The sequence below is a fragment of the Pogona vitticeps genome, chromosome 3 (genome assembly GCF_051106095.1).
Source record: "Pogona vitticeps strain Pit_001003342236 chromosome 3, PviZW2.1, whole genome shotgun sequence".
NCBI lineage: Eukaryota > Metazoa > Chordata > Lepidosauria > Squamata > Agamidae > Pogona > Pogona vitticeps.
The window spans coordinates 18,709,895-18,723,783 of NC_135785.1; the positions used below are offsets into that span (position 1 = coordinate 18,709,895).

Sequence of the window (13,889 nt, forward strand, 5' to 3'; positions counted from 1 at the left end):
CCACAGCAGAGTGAGATGGAAGATGTTGCTCTACACAGTACATCTGAGCAAGAGACTCCCAGTGCATTTGAAGGATGTGCCAAAATGCCACTTGTGTGCAAAACTCTGCTGCCTAACTGCCATGCTACTTTTTTTAAATGTCTGAGAAAGTGGATTTGTCCACAAAGGCTCACATTAAAATACAGCAGTTGGTCTTTAAGATGCCACAATGTTTTTGTCTTCTTTTAATTTTTTTTTTTATTCTATTTTTGTTTTGGCCTGATACACCTTTTAAAAGAAGACATAATCCATCCAGTAGATACCTGAGAAGTACTGAAGGACAGAGGGACACCAGGGCTGAGGGACTGTTTTCTTTCCTTCCTTCAAAGATATGAGCAAGTGACCATGTTGGCTGGGGGATATGAGGGTCTGTAATCCTAAACTTTCCAAGCTCTCTTAATACAATGATGTTGCTTTTTGCTGAAATGATGGCCATAAAGGATAGTGTCTGTGCAGGAGGCTTTCCTCCCCATCCCTCCCCCCCCTTTTTTTACCTGATCCTAGTATGAAAACTAAGATCATGGCCACTGGTCCCATCACCTCCTGGCAAATAGGGAAGATATGGAGGCAGTGACCGATTTTACTTTCTTGGGCTCCATGATCACTGCAGATGGTGAAAGCAGCCACGAAATTAAAAGACGCCTGCTTCTTGGGAGGAAAGCGATGACAAACGTTGACAACATCTTAAAAAGCAGAGACCTCACCTTGCTGACAAAGGTCTGCATAGTCAAAACTATGGTTTTTCCAGTAGTGTTTTATAGAAATGAGAGCTGGACCATAAAGAAGGCTGACCACTGAAGAATTGATGCTTTTCAATTGTGGTGCTGGATGAGGCTCTTGAGAGTCCCCTGTACTGCAAGGAGAACAAACCTATCCATTCTGAAGGAAATCAACCCTGAGTGCTCACTGGAAGGACAGATCCTGAAGCAGAGGCTCCAATGCTTTGGCCATCTCATGAGAAGAGAAATCTCCTTAGAAAAGACCCTGATATTGGGAAAGAGTGAAGGCAAGAGGAGAAGGGGAACGACAGAGGATGAGATGGTTGGACAGTGTCATCGAAGCCACCAACATGAATTTAACCCAACTCCAGGAGACAGTGAAAGACAGGAGGGCCTGCCGTGCTCTGGTCCATGGGGTCACGAAGAGTCGGACATGACTAAATGACTAAACAATAAAGTATGAAATCTCAAAAACAGGAATGCACAAAAGTAAAGCCCTTCTGCTGCTGCTGGGCATCAATTTCTAGCATGACTCTCCAATGATAATGCAAGTTGATAGCAGCCTAACAGTATGTGCAAGTGTGTGCTTTGCCCGCATCTGTTCCACAAACTTCCTAAATTTACTATGTCCTCGGAATGGGTTGTCCTGTGCTTTCTGTCCTACAAAACCTGACTGATTTATTGTGATGTATTATACAGGGGTGAAAAATGAGACAATCTTGTTTTGGTTGGATTTTACCCTTAATGGATCTCCTAGAATCATATTTTACAGACATGCTGACAGAAAGAAATGCAAATACTGGCATTTTTTTGCCACAGTGGTGACTCATCACATTTGAAAATATTTACAGATAAGATATTTAACCTTATTTCACTGTTAATGTACTTCTTGAAGAGTGTACAACACATGAAGATGGGAGCACCCACCACCCACTATCATTTCCATCACCTTCCTAACTGTGGATGTAAACTTAGAAGTTCGGTGCTTATCATGACAGTCTCTATCGCCAGCTTCTACTCATAAGGGGAAGGACTGTAGCTCGGTGGAAGAAGATCTGATTTCATTCAAAGGTCCCAGTTCAATCTTTGGCATCTCTACAAAGGACAATAAAAGACCTCTGTTTAAAAAGTTGAGGATCTGTTGCCAGCCAGTATAGACAAGGATTCAGAAATGAGTACCGGTTCACCTCTGGATAGTTCCCTTTGTGCCAATCAAGCCATTCTATCATACCATGTTTTCTGAGGGTACCTTTGCTTAAAACACTGGTGTGGACTTTTGTCTCCCCCGCCCACCCATGATGTTTCAGACTTCAAAACACATTGCCACAGGCCATGCAGGTTACAGCTTCTAAGAACTGAAATGCACAATGCCTGAAGGGTCAAATGTTCATCACCATCCTGGCTTAATTTAACTACTAGGCCACAATGGGGTTCAACAATGTCATGTATCAAGACATCCTGCTTGTCTTGCACATTCTTGCACACAAATCCACAGCTGTGTGTAGTGAGAGAAGGTTCACTTGCAGCCTAAAGATTTTTATTATTATGACTTTTAAGTAATAGCAATCCATACTTTTCTTCCTGCAAATTAAAACAAAGAATAGGCCTGTCATCAAGAGAAAAGTGATGTACAGCAGCCTTACAATGCTGTCAATTACCATCTGAGATTCAGAAGTGTTATGAATGGTAAAGCCCTCTGGGTTTTGTCATGCCAACTATCACAAAACTCCTCCAGTCATTATATTCCAGGCTGTCTTCTGACAAAGGCAGAGGATACTGTACCTGATGACAAGAGGATAGAATCTAACATGCCACTTCACAGTGTCTTGGATGGGTGGCTTGTCACCTGAATTTCACTGGCGTGCCACTGGCATCACCACCAATTAAACGGAAAACCTTCACTCTAAGAAAACCTTAGCAAATATCTCCTCTGACCTTCATGCCAGATCAAAGAATAAGAATGAGAGCTACACAAGGCAGTGAAGTGTTAGTTCTGTTTTGTTATGTTATGTGATGAAGACAAGATCAGCAAACTAAGCAACTGTCTGCAGACTGGCATATGACTTCTCCATAAATGTTTCACAGAAACCATCAGTGGCTGCCTAGCTAAATCAGTGATTCCTACTCCTAGCATGCTTGAATATTGACCTAAACTGCTCCAGCCTCTTGTCAATATCTGGGAACCCATGTTTCGGAACCATTAGGATAAATGAATCCAGTGTAATGTAATGAATAGAGTGCTGGAATAGGATTCAAAAGACCTTGCTTCAAATCTCTGCTGGGCCATGGATGCTCACTCAGGGCGATAGTGGTGAACATCTCCTGTCTCTTGAAAACCCTATTAGGGTTACCATTCATACTGTAGTTTAAATGACATTGTTGAAAAAGATAAACAGAGACACCCACAATTTGTAAGGTAAAGTCATAAAGGACTGGGAACTATGCTGTTGGTGCCATGCATTCATAGAGCACATACAGAGATCACGAATTTCAATTCCATCTTTGTTTAAAATACATACGCACACACATGGAAGATATGAATTGATAAAGCTAAAGGCTGTATTTCTCCCCCCCCCCTTAATTTGGTAATGGAAATCTTTATTAATTGAGAAGACTTTCACGGCTGTAAATGTATTACTGTTAAAAAAAACAAATAGTTTCAGAACAAGCAAATAAAGCATTGGTAATAATAAAAACAGAAACAATATAAGAAGCAAAATTAACAAACAAGTGTTTGTTTTGGGTTTTTCGGGCTCTTTGGCCGTGTTGTTCTTCCTAACGTTTCGCCAGTCTCTGTGGCCGGGATCTTCAAAGGACAGCACTCTGTGTTCTGGTGTAGTTGGCTTGGGAGTGGAGTATTTATGGCTGAAGAACAACCTTCAGAACACAGCCAAAGAGCCCGAAAAACCCAAAACAAACACTTGTTTGTTAATTTTGCTTCTTATATTGTTGCTGTTTTTATTATTACCAATGCTTTATTTACTTGTTCTGAAACTATTTGATTTTTTTAACAGTAATACATTTTGTTTTTTGGGGAACCTATTTGGGCATGTTTTATCAAAGTGATGAAAGGGACTCAGTGAAATTCTTTTGCATATATTCCTATTCACAGAACAGACTTGCGGTGTGCAACCTGTGGTAAAGTATTTTGATGAAGTACTGCAGTACTTTGGGCTCTGTACCATTCGGAATGAATGCTGGCTGATTTGAGTATCCAGCAGAAAGGAATGCAGGCAACCAAGCCAGATATATTTTAATATGCCTATTAGTTATTTATATCACTATTTCAAAGTTGCCTTCCACTTCAGAATGGGAACTTTAAAATAATGTCATGACTGCCAACTATAACTTGACAAAATTAAGAACAGGGGAAATATGTTTTGTAGGAAAATAAAGAACAAATGTAATGCATTTTAAAAGCACTCAGAAACATGAACAAAAGTTTTATCATTCATTCATTCATTCATTCATTCATTCATTCATTCATTCATTCATTTAATTTGTATCCCGCCCATCTTGTCCACCGGACCACTCTAGGCGGCTTCATTCACTTAAATTAAACAAAGAATATTTTTGTCTACCTTTCCTAAGGGTTGGAGTTCTGCAGCTGCAGATTACTAGAGCTGGCTTTTCTTGGTGATGGGGCAAACACAAAGTTCTCCAAAACAGCTCTTAAACTATGGGCAGATTCATAAGGGTGCTACAGTGTATGTAACAAGTGGCATCTTTAAACTGTGCCTAGAACAGGGGTCTCAAACTCAACTTACCCGGGGGCCGCTGGAGGCAGAGTCTGGGTGATGCTGGGCTGCATCAGATTTTCCGCCAAGTGGAGCAAGAGCCCAAGGAAGCCCCCCCCCAGGAGTCTCCTTAGCCCAGCTGGGGTTCCGAGGAGGAGGGGCGCGTGAGCCTTCGTTGCCGGCCACAACCCCCTCCAGCTCCTTCTTCACTACCACCACCACCAGCAGGACGAAGAAGCAGAGAAGGGAGGGAGCGCCGGCGACTGCCTAGCAGGGGGGAGGAGGGCATGACATAAAATTTTTTTTAAAAAAACCTCACAGAATTCGCCTTTCCAAAGGAGAAAAGCCCCCACTGGTACCCGCAAAATTAAACAGAATGGGGTGGGGGGCCCCACAGGTGTGTGTGCATGCACACACGCAAACACACACACACGGAGGTCCGGCAACCTTCCTCTGAGGGCGCCCCCTCAAAAAAAGTGCACTCAGCAGCAGCAACTACCCCCACCATGACAGGCAGGCTGGCTGGCAGGCTGCAGTTCCGGATGGAGGGTGCAAGAGGCGCTGTCTTGGGAGAGAGCTGGTGAGCGAGGCGAGGCTTTTTTTGACTCTTGACAGCAGAGGACGCGCTTCAGGGGGGGCAGGCAAGGCGGGGGCCACAAATTATCATCCAGCGGGCCCCAAATGGCCCCCAGGCCGCACGTTTGAGACCCCTGGCCTAGAAACAACATGAAAAGCCAATACCCAAGACGCAAGATCACTGCCATGTGTCAACATATCACTAAACAGAAGATAATCAAGCAACTTCATTTTTCATGAGCTACATTTATAAATATATTTCAAGGGGCAGTCCCATGTAGAGCACACCCAGTACTGCACTATATATTAGAATAACCATCATGTCTATGTCAACTTTCTCTAAGTTGGTGCCCTGTAGATGTTTTAACATACAGTTCCCATTACCTCTGACAGTTGCCTATGAGTATTGTAGTCCAAAACACCTAGAAGGTACCAGCTTGGAAAAAGCTAATTTAGACTATCTTAATGTAATTCTGCTCTTCCTGTACAAACTGAGTTTTTGATTTCCCATCATTTCTCTCCCTCCTGCATATTTCCACACATCATTTTATAAATCTGTTTTCTTATTATGACACTCTGCCTGATGAAATCCCCATAGAAATGTATAGGGTATGGTAGGGCCAGCAAGTTAAGCTTGTTTACTGTAGTCTAGACACATCTGAATTACAAATGTTTGCACTGCATAACCTGACAAGCACAGCTGTGCTCTATGATATATTACCAGATGTGTGCCAGCAAGACAACTATGTCAGAGAAAATATTTTCTTCGACTGATAAGTGGAAGCTCAAGTGTTACACACATAGACATTTTCTTGTTGATCTTTCAGTAACAGCTATTTAAAACTGAAGCTCCAAGTGAGGCAGGCATGATCCATTAACATTTTACCAGGGTTTTGTAAATTAATCCTAAGGGAGCATTCAGACTAGCAGGGCATCTGCTAATAGAGAAAACCTGCAGACATTAAAGAGTTCAACATTTACCAGTAAGCAGGAACGTTCAAGGTCCTGGAAGCTTGTATTTATTGTCCCCCACGGGGGGGGGGGGAAACACTCCTAATTTGCAAAACGCAGAGGGTCACATGTGCTTGTCAAAATCCTATGTAAACAGGTGCAAATAAAATGAAAAGAAGAATAAGAAATGCTGGGTACCTCCTGAAACCGCAAGTATAAGCAGTGGCTACAGTGGATGGATGGGGCAAAAAGGAGCTATCTTTGTATCTGCACACTTCAACATCTTGGTGAGTCCAAATGTTTGCAAAAAGCCGGCCCCAAAATGAGGCACACTGAGGCAACTGCTAGTGGTAGGAGGCAGCAATAACATCCTCTGCAGGGCAAGCCACAAGCAATGAAAACCTTCACCCCCATATGCTTCTCTTATGAAGCAGACAGAACTGATGTATTGGGGTGGAAATCAGCTGTATCAATCACATCTATACACTATTTCTCAGATGTCATGTGACCAGCTTTTTTTGTTAAGAAGGAGTACAGAAAGAAACTGGATCCTGAACGTTCAGCTTGATGGTTCAAAGAGCAGCTTGTCTTATCAAGAGCATAACATACTGAACTAGTGAAAGAAGTTTATTTATTATTTATTTATTTATTGATTTGATTTTTGCCCCGCCCCTCTAGACCATGTCTACTCGGGGCGGCTACTTGGGTTCCACTCTGCATGCAACAGCTTCCTCCCCAGCTCTCATGAGGGAGTGTCTGCCATTCCTCCTTGTCCATTTCAGCACTTGGAGGCGAGGCTTTAAAAAACCAGGTCATGGTAGCCCCTCTGGCATAAAAGGGAAGGCCAGCCATGCACATGGTGCCTGGCCTCAAAGTATCACACTCAGCCAGACTCAGCGGGTCTCTCCAGCAGGTGACAGCATCTTTCTTTTTGCTATATTGCATCAGTGTCAACCATCGATACAATAAACCTTCTAAAGGCACCAGTAGCTTTCTGTCGTCCTCAAGACTCAAAGAATGTAAGCTCACTGAAGCTCTGGCTGGTCCAGAACTGCCAATTAGCACACCCCGCTGGCTTTGGAGATATCGCTGGATTGGAGGGTTGTGTCAGTCTACAGCGTGTACAGGAATTATTGTTCTCGGATTCTGTAAAATGTCTTCATGCTTTGTACTACTCCCTGACATTGTGAGATTTAACCTTTTTTTAAAAAAAGATTCCACTCATTCCAAAAGAGAAAATATTGTATCTGAGTATTTTTCTAGGTCCCCCAAAGTTTCTCACTGGAAACACTAAAGATTTATGCTTGGAGAATTTTTTTCTGTCCCCCCACCCAACTCCAGACTATCTCCAGATGGGGCGGGCAGGCACCACGTTGCCCTTTACTTACCTCAGGTAGAAAAATGCCTTGGGCTGACCATGGCCATAACCACTTGGAATATACTGTTATTTTGTCCTGCTGATTTCCTGTTTTTGATAGCTCAAGGAACAGAAATGAGAGATTTAAGAGGATAGAGGGAAGGGCTGGAGTACTTCAATACATCAAGGGGCAAATATTAAACTTCTTGTATCAGTAGTTTGCCTTATTCAAGCTCACTGCCAAGACCAAGGGAAAATTAACACCAAATGTGTTGATAACCTTAGATAGTTAAATGCACTGTGGCTAAAGGACTGTGCTGATCCAAATTTTCAAACACTTCATCATGCAAACAACATTCCAGGTTGAATTCAAAGTGCTGGTCATACACATTTTAAGCCCTAAATGACTTGTATCTCACTATTTAGAGATGCCCTCCTCTGATTGTATTCTGTTAGCAATATGTCATTACATTTCTAGACATCATGGGAAAGCGCAAGGTACAGAGCGATGGCCACCTGTGCACATTTGAGAAGTGATGTTCATTCTTTCTGTCTGAGTAAGCAGTTGGAATGTACTGCTAAGGGTAAATTGCAGTATGTACAGTCCAAAGCAAGAAGCAGCAGTAGTAGTTGCAGGATAGCTAAATTAGAACACTCATTCCAAGATCTTTAGGCCAGGTAGGGGCATCATACAGAAGTCCCCACCAAGCAAAATATTTTCTGCAGCCTTTACTATATCATCCCCAAGCCCAAATGACATTCACACCACACAGCTGAACTGAAACTCCTACAGATTTTTCTCTCTTCTCTAAAGACACCATTGATATAACTCAACAGGCCGAGTCACATAAAGCCCAGAATGCCCTTCTACATTCTCTGAAACACTCTTACAGATTATCACCAGAGGAAAATTAAAGACCAAAAAAAAAAAAATGTGTAGTGGTCATGGAGGGCAGCAAATTTGGCAATCAGAGCCTTGACGTCTTCAGGGTAGTCTAAAATCTTCCCTCGAGCTCCAGATACTGCCCACTCTTGTTATAAGCTAAAGCAGATATATACGTTTAAGTTGACAAATTCAAAAATGCTCATAGAAATGCAAGAAATCATAAGGTGAAGTCAAATTATCCTGCAAAATATGCACTACACTGACCTCTAGGCCAGTTTCCATAACAGGACTGGCAACAAAACAGAACAAAGGGGAGAAATGGTAGTGGGGGAATATTTAAACATGAGCAAGAAAAACAAAATTAGGATGAGGTGCTCCACTTTGATCTTCATTACCAACCACATTACATTTCTGATAGTTTAGGATGGCAATCCATTTGACACAGTAGTCAATCATTCTCCTGCCATTCTTTTGGTATTGGCATTCACTCCGACAAGCAGATAAATGGGGAAAACAGGGAGGTTTCATGACTGATGAACTTCTGCATCTAAGGTACCAGCAAACTAAGTCCTTTGGATTTTATTTTGTAACAGAAAGGGGAAGGGGAGTGGCCATCATTACGAGCATCAGCTGCCAAATGCCACAGTCACACAAAGTGCATTGCAATGAACAGGAATGAATGCAAGAGGAAAGCTTGGTGGATGGTGTCCCTAGTGCCCTGCACAAGCTTGTTTGCAAAATCACCCTGAAGACAACCTTCCTTCTGTTGCCATTTAACTTGTAATAAGCTAGAGCAGGGACCTGTCATTTCAAATCACTTCACCCAGACAGATGCTGAACTAAAAAGCTGTGATCCTATGCATACTTACTGGGAAACAAACCCCATGGATTTCAGTGGAGCTTGCTTTTCTGCTCAGACATCTGTAATGCAACTTATATTGCCAGGAAAGAAGGGATTTATAAGGTCATCTTCATCCTTGCTTCGACTTTACACATGAGTAACTGTGAATTTAGTCAAAGTAATATTTTCAAATGCTATTTATTGCAAGTGCCTGTAGTTTATGTTTTTAGAGAAAGCAATAAGAGCTCTTCTGAATCACACTAAAAGTCCGGTATCAAAGCAGCAAAATGTTTGGTCCTCTCAATATGGTTGGAGACAACTCTCCCCCATCAATTTCCTTCCCAGCATAGCTGACGGTAAGGGTAAATGGGAGTTCAGATCCAACATCTGGACCAACACATTCTTCAGCTCTGACTTACATCGTCCAACATCTTCTTTGCCATTATGACCAACTGAGTAGATTCATATCTAAAAGGGCGGGATAAAAATCCCATAATAAATAAATAAATAAATAAATAAATAAATAAATAAATGAATGAATGAATGAATGAATGAATGAATGAATGAATGAATGAATGAATTGGATGTCCGATCAGTATTTCAAGAGAGGTATGCATAGCTTTTTTTGGAGGAGTATATGTTCAATAATGCAATATAGTAATCATGTGCTGTCAAGTCAAGTCTGACTGATGTCAACCATTTCCCAGGGTTTTCCGGGCTAGGGAATACTCAGAAGTGATTTACACTTACAGTCTTCTGGGGGTGCCCTCTGCAGCTTACCCAAGGCCACACAGGCTGGCTCTACTTACAGGAGGCTCTATGGAGAATCAAACTCCCAACCTCTGGCTCTGCAGCCAGACATTTAAACCACTGAACTATCCAGCAAGCATTCGTTATTGTAATCTTTATCTAGAAAATTGGCAAAAATGATTATAATTATTGCTTTCTTTGAACACATCTTATTTGTATGATGCACAGTAATATTTTGATACCATCTTTCCCTTATTTTATTTATTTATCTTTCTTTATTTCTGAGTTACCCCTGCAGTGTAGAATTCAATATTTGTAGATGGTGTCACTGAAGCCCTTACTCTGAATTCTCCTCAAATTTACTACTCACCCAGCACAAAAAAATGATATTTCTTCAGTGGGTGTATCATTTTAAATGCGAGGAGAAGTGAAGTTCACCCACTTCTTCCCCTGCGAGCAAGCTGCAATATTTCAAATTTCAAATAAAATCACTGGAGGGATGTGTGAAGGGGGCATGACATTTTTGTGTTTATCAAAGAGTCCACAGGTTTTAAACGAATGAGAAACAAATTAATATCTCAGAAGCTTTCTCTGGCTCCTCCACAAAAAACTTAAGTTATTCATCACATTTCTCTTCCAGTGAGATAATAAAAAGGGATAATCCTTCCCGTTCTACTTTCACACCTACCTTATAAAGTCAGGCTGAGGAAGAACAATTGATTCAAAGGCCAGCCAGTGAGTTTCAAAACTTAGTGGGATTTAGAACCTGGGTCTCCCAAGTCCTACTCTAACCACTTCACCATACAGCTTTGTTATTTCTTTCCTTGCTTGCAGGAGGACAGCAGAGATGGGGCCAGCCTGGCCCCCTGTGTGGGAAGGAGTTCCAAAATCTGGGAGCAAGCACAGAGAAAACTCTCTCCTGTGTTTCCCCTCCGAATGAACCTGTAAAGATGACAGGTCGAGAGGAGGTCCTCTCCTGATGATCTTAACACCTGGACAGGCTCAGAAAGAGAAACACGGTCCTTGAGATAGCTTGGAACCAAGCTATTTAGGCCTTTGTAGGTTAGAACCAGCACGTTGAATTGTTGCTGTTGGTTTTTCGCGTTCTTTGGGCGTGTTCTGAAGGTTGTTCTTCCTGACGTTTCGCCAGTCTCTGTGGCCGGCATCTTCAGAGATGGAGATGCTGGCCACAGAGACTGGCGAAATGTCAGGAAGAACAACCTTCGGAACATGGCCAAAGAACCTGAAAAACCCACAACAACCATCAGATCCATGCCGTGAAAGCCTTCGAGAATACACTTTGAATTGTGCTTGGAAATAGATTGGCAACCAATGGAGCACTGTAACAGAGAAGGATTATGTGATCCTTGTAGCCAGCCCCAGTCAGGAACCTAGAAGCCACTTTTGGGACATACTGAAATTTCCTGACACCTTCCACAAGCAGTCTTATGTAGTGTGTTATAGTAATTTAACCTGGATACAACTAAGTCATCTGTCACTGTAGCCAGACCAGACCTCTCCAGGAATGGATGCAGCTGGCACGCAGGTTTTAATTGTGCAAGTGTACTCCTGGCCACTGTAGAAATCTGGGCACGCAAGATCAGAGAGCATCCCCAAGCTGTGCATCTGTGTTTTCAGAGGGAGCGTAACCCCATCAAGCAGAGGCTGCAACCCTGGTCTTTGATCTGTGTTTCGACGCACCAGAAGAAACTCTGTCTTGTTCGGAATAAGTTTATTGCAATAATGTTGTTACTGTAATAACCATAATAAAAGCTTTGCACTAATAAATTAAAATGTTAACTCCTAATGAGACAGTTGGCACTTAGCAACCACCGATCCGCATAGGCTTTCTCTTCAGCTGCAAAATGATGCAGATGAGAAATTTCATGTACTAAGCTATCTCATTCCAGTCTACTCCATTTATTGTCCCACCCCCTATGACATGTTGTGCAGATAATTTTAAAAATGATGTGGACAGAGCCTAGTATGAAGGCATGGGGGATAAACCATTTGTTCTAATGGTTCCTTCACTTCTTGTACCATTTACCTCACAAAGAAGAAAGCAAAATGTGTGCTACCTAAGAAAACACTTGGGGTTTATATTTCAGCACACAGCCTGATGAAATCAAAAGATCTGGAAACAATTCTGATTTCCCCTCATATCCGTACACACTGGACATTACATTCAAAAAGTACAGTTTAAACAGATTGTGAGTCACACTCTTTTGCTATTGTTGGTGTTGCATTTTTCTCAGCATCCATTCCACAATGCATTCATACAGGACTACAATGGCCAGCATCTTATTTCCTTCAACTTTCTGCCATCCATATTTTCCAAATAATTCAATCCATTTCCCCCTGTTCCTCATCAACCAAAATAAAGTTGCATGCCTTCACATGCAATCGTCCCTCATTAACTTTGTCTTGCGTTTTAATTCTTTCTTCAGTGTCAAGCTTCAGATTACTCTTTGGGGCAGGTATTTGTGTCATCTCATCACAGTAAATTGCTTGCACATTGATGGCCTTGCATAGATTGTACCATTATTAGATTCTTTATGTAGCCCTGCAAAAAAAGTCAGTTTTGTGTGTTCTTCGCCAGGGTAATATTTGGAATCATTTACATCTCAGCTTTCTATCAAAAATAGGATTTCCCCTCCCCCCCATCCCTAAATGTATTTGTAAAGGGTACAAAGCAAAATGTTGGCAATCTAACTGATGGATATTGCCTCTCCCATCCCTGTCAGCTTTTCTAAGCTCCACAAGGCTACAAAATTACTGTATGAGAAAACAGATTCAGGTCAGCGACCCTGAATATAAAGTGCCTGCAATATCGGCAATGGCAAGAAAGCAATTGCCTGTGAATTCTTGGTGAACCTGAAGCAATTAGATTTACAAAAAGGAAAACTGTTAGAAATAAGTTCCCTATAAAAGGCAAACATCAATGCCATTTCCATTATTTCTGTACACTGTGAGCGAAAAACACTTTCAAAATACTTCAAACCAAGATATAGCAACCATTTTGTTCCAAGGTGAGGGTGATGTGGAGGTGAGGGGAAAGGAGCGGAGGTGCTGGTCAGTGAGGTGATATTGCTGCCGCCACAGTACTTTGAAGGAACCAGGGCTATAGTTGTGTGGAATCCACGTTTTCCACTTTGCAAAGTGGTTTTCTCACTGAAGAATAACATGAGAAAAGCATCTAAACACAGACACACAACCAAACTGATTGAAACCAGCTCTGAGGTCACCTTAAGTAGTAGACCTGGCAAACTTCTGCTGTGACAATTTTCATTTATAATTTTTCTCACTCTTCACAAGATGTCGGTGTACGCCTAAAGAAATGAATTTATTCATGAAAGCTTTTTAGAGGTCTAAATAAAGGTATCACCTCTTCTACATTTGTACTGTGTAAAAGACCACACTGTTGTGGTCTCTGGGCGTTATTTTTGTTTGATTTGTTTGTTTTTGAGGATAACTGGAAAAGTCACCCCAGTACCATGGGCGATACTACATGGGCTCATGCACTCTAGACTGGACTGCCACTGAGAACAATAACTACTTGCAAAACATAGCAGGTAGCACAATAATTGAGAATTAATTCAGCTTGGCTTGGCTTTTTATTACCTGGTGAGTTAACCAAATATCCCAGCTTTAGGACGAGGATAGGTCAGTTTCCGTGTGGCTCCCCCACCACCACCAACCAACGAAAACAAAAAGAAAATTTTATTTCCAAAGCAGGCAATATGAGGGCAGTGGAGGGGACATTCATGGAGTAATTCCTATCCTGGAGTCCGAGTGGAAAAATCCAATACACAGACAGACAGACAGACAGACAGACACACACACACAGAGAGAGAGAGAGAGAGAGAGATTGAAACCAGATCTGAGCTCACTTTAAAAAGCTTATCTGGCAAACCTCTGCTGTTACAATTTTGGGAGATTCATTTATAATTTTCCTCCAGTCTCCACAAGATATGTATGTCTGAGGAAGTGAATTTACGGTATTCATGAAAGTTGCATTGAATGTTTGAGTTTT

The 13,889-nt window shown here is 41.8% G+C and overlaps 1 protein-coding gene across 3 annotated transcripts in view; it reads right to left on the minus strand.

Moving 5' to 3' along the window:
• LOC110085536 (uncharacterized) overlaps positions 1 to 13,889 on the minus strand; it is a 223,962-nt gene that overhangs the window by 189,010 nt on the left and 21,063 nt on the right. The window lies entirely within an intron of this gene.